The sequence below is a fragment of the Hydra vulgaris genome, chromosome 14 (genome assembly GCF_038396675.1).
Source record: "Hydra vulgaris chromosome 14, alternate assembly HydraT2T_AEP".
Taxonomy (NCBI): Eukaryota; Metazoa; Cnidaria; class Hydrozoa; order Anthoathecata; family Hydridae; genus Hydra; species Hydra vulgaris.
In genome coordinates this window covers 21,487,284-21,496,253 of record NC_088933.1, presented here as the reverse complement: position 1 = coordinate 21,496,253, position 8,970 = coordinate 21,487,284, and the positions used below count along the sequence as shown (strand labels likewise).

Genomic DNA, 8,970 nt, shown 5'->3' with positions numbered 1-8,970 from the left:
ACAATACTACTATATTTTACGCAAAAAAAAAAAAAAAAATTGTTCGTTATTTTTTCAATTTTATCTTAACTCAAACCTTAAAATCTAAAAAAAAAATTTTAATGAATTCAAATATCAGTAAGATAATTAGAATTGTTAAAATAATATATATATTTTTTAATGTCTTGTTTTTATTCAAAAAGAAATTAAAACCACCGCAATTTTAGGACTTTATAAAGTCCTAGTTTAATTCAACTAGGTAATTTCAATAAAAAACACTGGGTAATTTGAGCATGCTCGCATTACACAAAAATGGTATTTTTAAATAAAGTCAAAACTAAATGTTTCTAAAAATCTAGAATAAAAGTTAGTTTTTATTTCCTAGATTGTTAAAATAACGCATTGTGCGGAGCATCTTCCTGTGGCAAAACACTAAAAAGTAGGAGAAAAAATTATATAAAATAGTGTAAATTTTGTTTGTATAGAAAATTATGTAACAATAAGAATATGAATTGTTTAAAAATTATACGTGTCATATCAAAATGATTAACAGGTTCTAAACCAGTGCCCGAGAATATTTTATCATCACATGTAAAATCAAAAACAATAGAAGAAAAGTTTAAATTTGCAGACCAATGTTACCATCAAATCAAAGACAAGAAAAAATATGCTCATTGAACTCAAAATTAACTAACCAAGACACGTGAAACTAAGACGTTTTTGAGAGATAAAGAATTGACGATTAAGCACAACTTTACTCCATAAAATTTAATATTTCATATGCATATATCAAAATGTCAAATTTGATAAGTTCAAATATAAGTGTGAATTTTACATAACAACTTTTAACGTTACCTGAGTATGTTTTATTTTTGCTAATATTGATATCATGATAGTAAGCTTGTTTAGGTATGTTTCCTATTTATTAGGAAACTTAGTTTAATAGGCTATTATGATAGGAAACATACCTGATAAGCAGTCAACATCAGGGAAAAATGTATCATGTCACTCATAACTGGTATTAAAATCATCTAAGATATTAAAATTAAATAAATAAAATATATATTATGTTTTCAATAGCCTGTTATTGGAACTAATGTCAAAGTGATTTGTTAAATGAAATTCTGAAATAAATTTTTTGTTATTTGAATATAAAAACTCTCATTCTCAAAATCTTTAAGTTTTTTGATACTGTAAACACTATATTTAAATATAAAAGCTGATGTTAATGGAACGATATTAATAACAGTTGGTATTATTGTGTGTCAAAAGTTTACTAAAAACTATGGAAATAGTTTTTAGCGAATCTTTCTTTTTAGTAAATTTGCTAAAGTATGTAAATAGAACAAAGTTTACAATGAACATATTAGATATTACCATTACTTTTAATACTTTAACAAACGTGGGAATTGAACTAAATTTTTCTTGGAATCTTATATTAAGTAAAAATAAAATTTTAACTTGCATATTTTATATTTCTATATAAGCATTTAGTTTATAACTTTTATGAAGCCTTGTTTGTTTTGTAAATAAAATCTAAAATATATTAAAACAATTTTTTCGATATTTGGGTAATCTAAATAATATAGCTAAACTTAACCATTTTTATAAAAACTTATTTAAAAAACTTTTTAACTAGATTTTTTTTTTCTTCTTAGAAACTGATATACAAAACTAATTATAAAGCTTTGATAATAAATATGTATTTTTTTTTGCTGTCAACTAAAAAAAGCCTATAATCTGCACTTATTAAAGCAGAATTAAAAAAATTCTTATCAGATACATTTCAGCATTAGACATTAACAGCTTTAAGTACCTCGGACATAAAACAATTAAGTAAATGAAAAGCGAATAAAATAAAAATCTATATTTGCATAAGTGTTTTATTAGTTTTTATTATACACACACATACAAACATTTATGTGTGTGTGTGTGTGTGTGTATATATACACACACATAAATTTTTGTATATGTGTGTATAACATACAAACATTTATGTGTGTGTATACACATAAATGTAATAAAATTGTTAAAGAAAAATCTAGATAAGTTATTTTACTACTTTATATGTATATATATATATATATATATATATATATATATATATATATATATATATATATATATATATATATATATATATATATATATGTACATATCTATATATATATGTATATATATATATATGTATATATATATATATATATATATATATATATATATATATATATATATATGTATGTATATATAATATAATAAAATTATATATATAAAATTATATAATATAATAATGTATAATATAATAAATTAATAAAATATGATATAATAAAATTGTTAAAGAAAAATCTAGATAAGTTATTTTACTACTTTATATATATATATATATATATATATATATATATATATATATATATATATATATATATATATATATATATATATATATGCATATATATATATATATATATATATATATATATATATATATATATATATATATATATATATATGTATATATATTTGTGTGTGTATATATATATATAATTGCATATTTCAAAAAAATGCATGTTATGAAAATTTTGAAATAATTACGAAATAAGAAAAATTTGAAATAATTACGCATGCAAACCAAGAATGTTTATTAAACAAAAAATTATAATTGATTTCTAAATGCAGGCGTGATATTAAGTTTCTTCTAAAAAAAACTATAAAAATAAGTGAGCTCAAAAAATAGAGTTTTTTTCTAATACTCAGTCAATTTGTATCGAAACCCCTACAGATAGGCATCATCATTAATGTTTCATACTGACTTAAGCAATTTTTTATCAGTTCAAATATCCACCAATGCGGTTTGGGCAGATTTCCATAATGCCATTTTCTTATATATGGCATTAGAAAGGAGTTTTTTTTTATTAGAAAGCATTTTTTTTTTCTCATTAGAAAGCATTTTTTTACAACCAGATTTTCTTCTTTGTATTAACTTATTTTGCAGATCAAGAATTTTTTATTGTGAAACCACCACTTGAAAGATAACCATCTTAGGTTTATGACCACCTAACTCAGTCAAAAATTGTTTTTCAACAATTATATCAGGTGTTTTTTTACTTCTCCCCTGTTAGTTGCTCTCAGAGTTGTTAACAAGGCCAAAAGTATCAAGGCCAAGGCCACACGTTACAAGGCCAAAAGTTACAAGGCCAAAAGTTTTAAGGTCAAGGTCAAGATTAGGAGTTTCAAGGCCAAGGCCTACGCAAACATTTTCAAGACCAAACACTTCAATTTTTGCCTTACCTCTAAGCCAATTATTAACAAAACTGTAAGTAGCAAGTGCTGTGACTATAAAACCACATTTTGTAAAAATAGACCAAGGTTATGAGCAGAATTCAACGAAATCAATAAGAAAATATGTATTTTTTTTAAGGCCAATGCCAAAACAATCAAGGCTAAGGCCAAGGCCTCAATTTTTGGCCTTAAGGCTAGGCCAAGGCCAAGGACTAACAACTCTGGTTGCTCTTACCACATCTAAAGAGCTTACCCCAAATATATAGTATAATATAGCTATAGTCATAAAGTATAAATATATAGTATAATATAGCTATAAGAAACACAAGGTTAATGAAAAGTCTACATTCTAATGTATATACGGTTTTATACATTTTGTCAAAGATAATTTAATAATTTAAATGTTTGCTTTTTTATTGTTTTTTGTAATGACTTTTTTCAAAGTACAATTAAAATTTTTGGTTAGAATGTCAACTTCACCTACAGTTGGATTGCGAATTGAGGAGTTTACTTCGATTGACAATCGCCGTGGTTGTTGTGCATCTGCAGCAACAATGCTTACACCAGAACTTTCAGAAAGATCACTTGGAAAACCATTTATTGTTAGACACTGGTCTACAATTTCACATATCTTGTCTCTTGTTATCTTAGTTGCTATTTGGTGTTTGCTTTTAAAAGCTTTTGCACAAGAAGTACAAGCTACATGTATATACATGGTCTTTGTAACTTTGTTTGTAACAGTTACAGAAAGTTTATGTATTTGGCACAAGCTTCTTTTTAATCGAGGGCTTAAAGAAAATCGAACTCAAAAATTATTGGATTTGCTTTCACAGCTTAATACATGGAAAAAACTTTCTGTTTATGTCCTCTTATCTGTGCCTGCATTCTACCAACCTAAAATTGCTCCATTAACTTTGTCATGTGGTGTATTAATTAATCTTATTGGAATAATTCACTTTTTTCATTTTTTTAGAGAAAAAAATGTAAAAAAGCCAATACGATACCAACAATTAGGTATTTATTGAAGATTAGTTTTTTTTTAACAATACTGTTTTTATAGTAGAACATTGATATTGTACAGTAATATTTTTTGTTCTTATATTTATTTTTCAAATGGTTATATATTTTAGAGGGATAACTGCTTGTAAAGTTTTATGTGCTTCTAAACCATTGCTGTATGCAATGTTATGTGCTTTATAATGATTATTATATACAGTACAATCTCAGTCATTTGAATCTCCTTAAATCAAAGACCTCCATAATTTGATTAAATGCTAATTCGTCATAAAAAGGTCAATTTTCTATAATTCAAAAGTCTCTCTAATTCGAACATTTGTTTTTCCACATAAAGTTTGAATTAGAGAAATAGTACTGTACCAGACATAGATGTATATAATAATCATAGAGCTTAGTATAGTAATCTATGCAGTTTATTTTCATCTACAATGTTTATGTGTTTATAAGTTATTGCAATATTCTAAGCTGTATAAATCTACAAATGAAATTTTTATTATTTTGAAGTTGATAAATGCACAAATCAATTCTCCATATTCGAAATTGTTTTTATTGATTTGCAAGGTTTTTTAAATTGTTTATATTTATATAGCATTATTTTTTGCTTTATATATTTATGGGATTTCTAACTGCATTTACGTTTTATTTATAGATAATATTATTTATAACTTAAGGGCGTTATAATTTAATCACTTAAGTTTAATTCACCTCCAATACACAAAACGTATTTATTTGTCTTAAATTTTAAAAACCTCTTTCCAAACAATGCAATTCCTTTTTTTTTTATTTTTCATTTTTATTGACATAAAATGAATTATGTTTTCTGTTTTTATAATTTTAATAGTCTTTTTCTAGAGCTAATAAAGCCATGTGACGCTATAGATGTCATAAACGTATCACATTTTACAAATGTCTATGAATAAATATTTGATTATAAGATTTTTATTTATTGTGTAAAGATTTTTTGTTAATTTCAGTTACGAATAAAAAGTGTTATGTATTAAGTTATGATTAAAAATTTAATTTAATTACTATTTTTATTGAGTTTTAGTAATGCCAGCTAACTCCAAATAATCATTTGTTTTTCATTTCGAAGATAGGTGTTAAATCTTACATTTTTTTTATAAATTTATTTAGACGAACCAGTAATGGTTGTTTAGTAGGTGTTTTTAAATATTTATGTCCTCGACAAGATTATAGATCAAAGTAGTTTTGGTCTAGTGTCTTGATTTTGTCTCATTTGTATTGTTTCGATCAGAAATGATAAGCGGCAGAAATCTTCTCGCCTCCGAGTTTCTTCCGCAGCTATTGGCGGTCGCTTCCCAAAACTTTTTTTGCCTGCAGAATGTTCTGGCTTCCACCTCCAGATGCTTCCGCCTCTTAATTGGAGGCCGCCGTTAGAACTTTGTTTTAGAGGCAGAATTTTTTGGATGCCCCCGCCAATTGGATGACAAAAGCCACTGGAGGCTGCCGTCAGAAGATACTTCGGAGGCAAGGAGATTTGGAAATTGTCTACAGTGGCTTCCGCCTCCTGTTTGGCGGCCGCAACCGAAAGCTTTATTTGCAGGCAGAATATTTTGGAGGCCACCGTTAATCGGGAACCGGAAGCCATTGACGGCCGTTGTTAGAAGATATTTTGGCGGCAAGATGATTTGGACGCCGTCTCTAGTGGCTTCTGCCTTCCAATAGGCTGCGCCCGCCAGAACTTTTTTATTGAGGCAGAATGTTTTGGAGGCCGCCGCCAATCTGGAGGCGAAAGCCATTGACGGTCTTTGTCAAAAGATATTTTGGAGGCAAGTTGATTTTGAGGCCGCCTCCAGTGGTTTCTGCCTCCCAGTTGGCTGCACCCGCTAAACTTGAGGTGAAATTTTTGCCTCCTGCCGCCTGAAGTTGAAGTCAAAGGGGCAAAATTTTCATTAAAAAAAAAAATTTAATCTTTAAATTGCTTATTAATCTAAAAAAGTTTGTTTTTAAATTAACAGACAATTTAAAGATTAATTGGATTCAAATATTGAAAAATTGACATCAAAATTTTATATGAAATTTATTAGTTTTACATGAAATTTATTGCCAAACTGACTATTTAAAAAAATTATGATTTTGTCAGAGTGGTTTTTTTTTATAGCTACCCAGGAAAAAAAGTTTTATAAAATTTCTATAAACTTTTGGAACATATGGTCTATAGAAATTCTATAGAATCTCTGTTAATTTCTATAGAAATTCCAATACAACTTTTTTTTCTACTTTTTTTTCTATAAAAAAAAAGTTTTATAGCAATTTCTATAGAAAATAATAGACATTCTATAGAATATCTATAGACCATATCGAAGGTATACTTCAGAATGCACTGTATACTGTGGGTATACAGTGCATTCGAGGGTATATTGCCAATGCAACAAGTCATTTTTTGTTGGTTTTGAGTTAAGTCAACATAAACACCCATTATTATATGCTTTATCACTTCCAAAACGCACCAGACCTTAAATTCTATATAATACCAAGTTATTGATCATTCTCAAATATACAATGGGAATATACACCATTGCATGAAAAAAAAAAATTTCATTAAACTGCCATTATCTCAAAACAATAAAAATGACTTGGTGCGTTCTGGCAGTATACCCTCGATATGTTCAAAAAGTTTATAGAAAATCTATAAAACTTTTTTTTCAGGGTATCAACAAAATTTGATATAACAAATTTGATATGACAAATATGATATAACAAATTTGATATAACAAATTTGATATAACAAAGTTTTATATTCAAAACAAGAGTTTAAAAGTTGGAAATTTTATGCCCATGCCATTGGCTAAAAAATCTTTTCCACAAAAATTAATAGAAAATAAATTGTCAGTTTTTGATGGGATCAAAGTTTGAACTTTTGAAAAAGTCGCTCATCAGTTGAATAAAAACTCTCACTTTTCAAACATAACATTGAATTCTTAATTTAAAATTCTTGACAAACCCAATATTCTTAAATGCTCATTAAAAGTTTTAGAAGTTAATATCGGTTTGAATTGAATTTTTTCCAATAATCAAAATTGTTATGAAAATTGATTTTTTTTTTTTTCTTTGAAAATCGAAAATACGCATTCGTCGAATCAAATATTATACTAAGGAGGTTTTTTTACTTGTTGAAATTTCCAGTTTGCTATAAAATTTTTACTAACACGTTTTTTTTAACTCCCCAGTAAAAATCTCATAAAACATTTACGGTCATCATCAGGTATTTATCCCCTAGTTAGAATATTTTGCGGAAAACATGTATTTTGCGGCTAACGTGCATTTAGCTGCAACATGTATTTTGCGACGGCGTTGTACTTTGTCATTACTTTTAATCGCTTTAAAGATTGTGGTTTCTTAAAAAGCAATAAAGAAGCGATTTCATTTCGTACGAATAACATTAAAATTTTCTCTTTTAGATTTTTTAATGCATAGTATTATTAAAAATTTAACGCCGCATACTGAATTAGTTGACGTTTGTATAATATGTTATTTTCAAAAATTCAAAATTTTTGAAAATAACATATTACTTATGGCAATCGAGTCAAATCAATTATAACTTGCTTTATGTTATCTTTTTGAACTGAAACGATTTGTAACAATGTTTTCACTTGAAGGTTCTTTTTTTCAGCTTTTTGAGCTTTTTCAGCTTTTTTTCAGCTTTTTTCAGCTTTTTGAAACAAAAGCGGCGATGTAATTTGCCATTCTTTACCAAAAAATTTTTGAATATTTTCTGTTGTTGAATTGGTGCCTATACGGACAGATAATGCATTTGCCTCATTGGAATTATCATAAGCATCATTCAAAAACTTAATTATGTGGTGTTGCCCTTCTTTACACCAAATAACTTTTCTCTGAACAAAAGTTTCTTAAAAAATTTTAAATTTTTTGAAGTCGAAAACTGCACCATACAAAAGTACATCCAAACTAAGCTAGTATCGCACCACTATAAAAGTATCACACAATTGGAAACTCAATGCAATTATTTTAAAAAACTATAAATATATAAACTGTTTACCTTATCGCTTTCTTAATAATTATTTACGCTATAGATTTCCCCACACGGTGCAACGTTTAAAAGTATTGACAAAATACGTGGTTGCTAAATAAATTTGTACATAAAAATACATTAAAAATTAGATATGAGATTTTTACTAAATAAAAAAAAGGTGGGAGTAAAAATCTCGTACTTTACCGGTATGATAAAGTTTTTTTTAAAAAGTGTCTCTAGACGATAGAATTTTCATCGTTCGAATTTCTTATTTATTAAGATTCGAGTAATAAGCAATAGTATTATTTATTATTTTTATTAGTTAACTTTTTTTTCTGAGAGATTGATTAAGATGATTTAAGCTTTATGCAGAGAAAAATGTAAAACACACGAGTAAAAGAATATTTTTTGACTGAAAATAACAGGTGGAAATGCAAAGTGTGCGCAGAACAAAAGCCAGCAATTCTTCTCGGAAATGTTTCTCATCTCAAAAACCATATGCATTCAAAACACAAGGATATTGCTATAGAACTTGGAATTTCAGAAAGGAAGAGAGTTCGAAATAACAATCATAATGAGGGTAACGGTGAAGATGCTATTTTCGTTTCACGTAAAAAAGTTAAATCTGACTTCGATATAAACGATACAGTAAGAGACTTCATAAAATCTATTCTGATGAGAAATTTGCCTATGACAGTTGC

The 8,970-nt window shown here is 26.9% G+C and overlaps 1 long non-coding RNA gene across 1 annotated transcript; it reads left to right on the top strand.

Moving 5' to 3' along the window:
• The first annotated feature begins 244 nt into the window (after nt 1–244).
• Nucleotides 245–4,372, top strand: LOC136090566 (uncharacterized). Its single transcript, XR_010643517.1, has 2 exons — nt 245–418; nt 3,725–4,372. It is a non-coding gene; the product is annotated as an uncharacterized LOC136090566 (long non-coding RNA).
• Nucleotides 4,373–8,970: the final 4,598 nt, after the last annotated feature.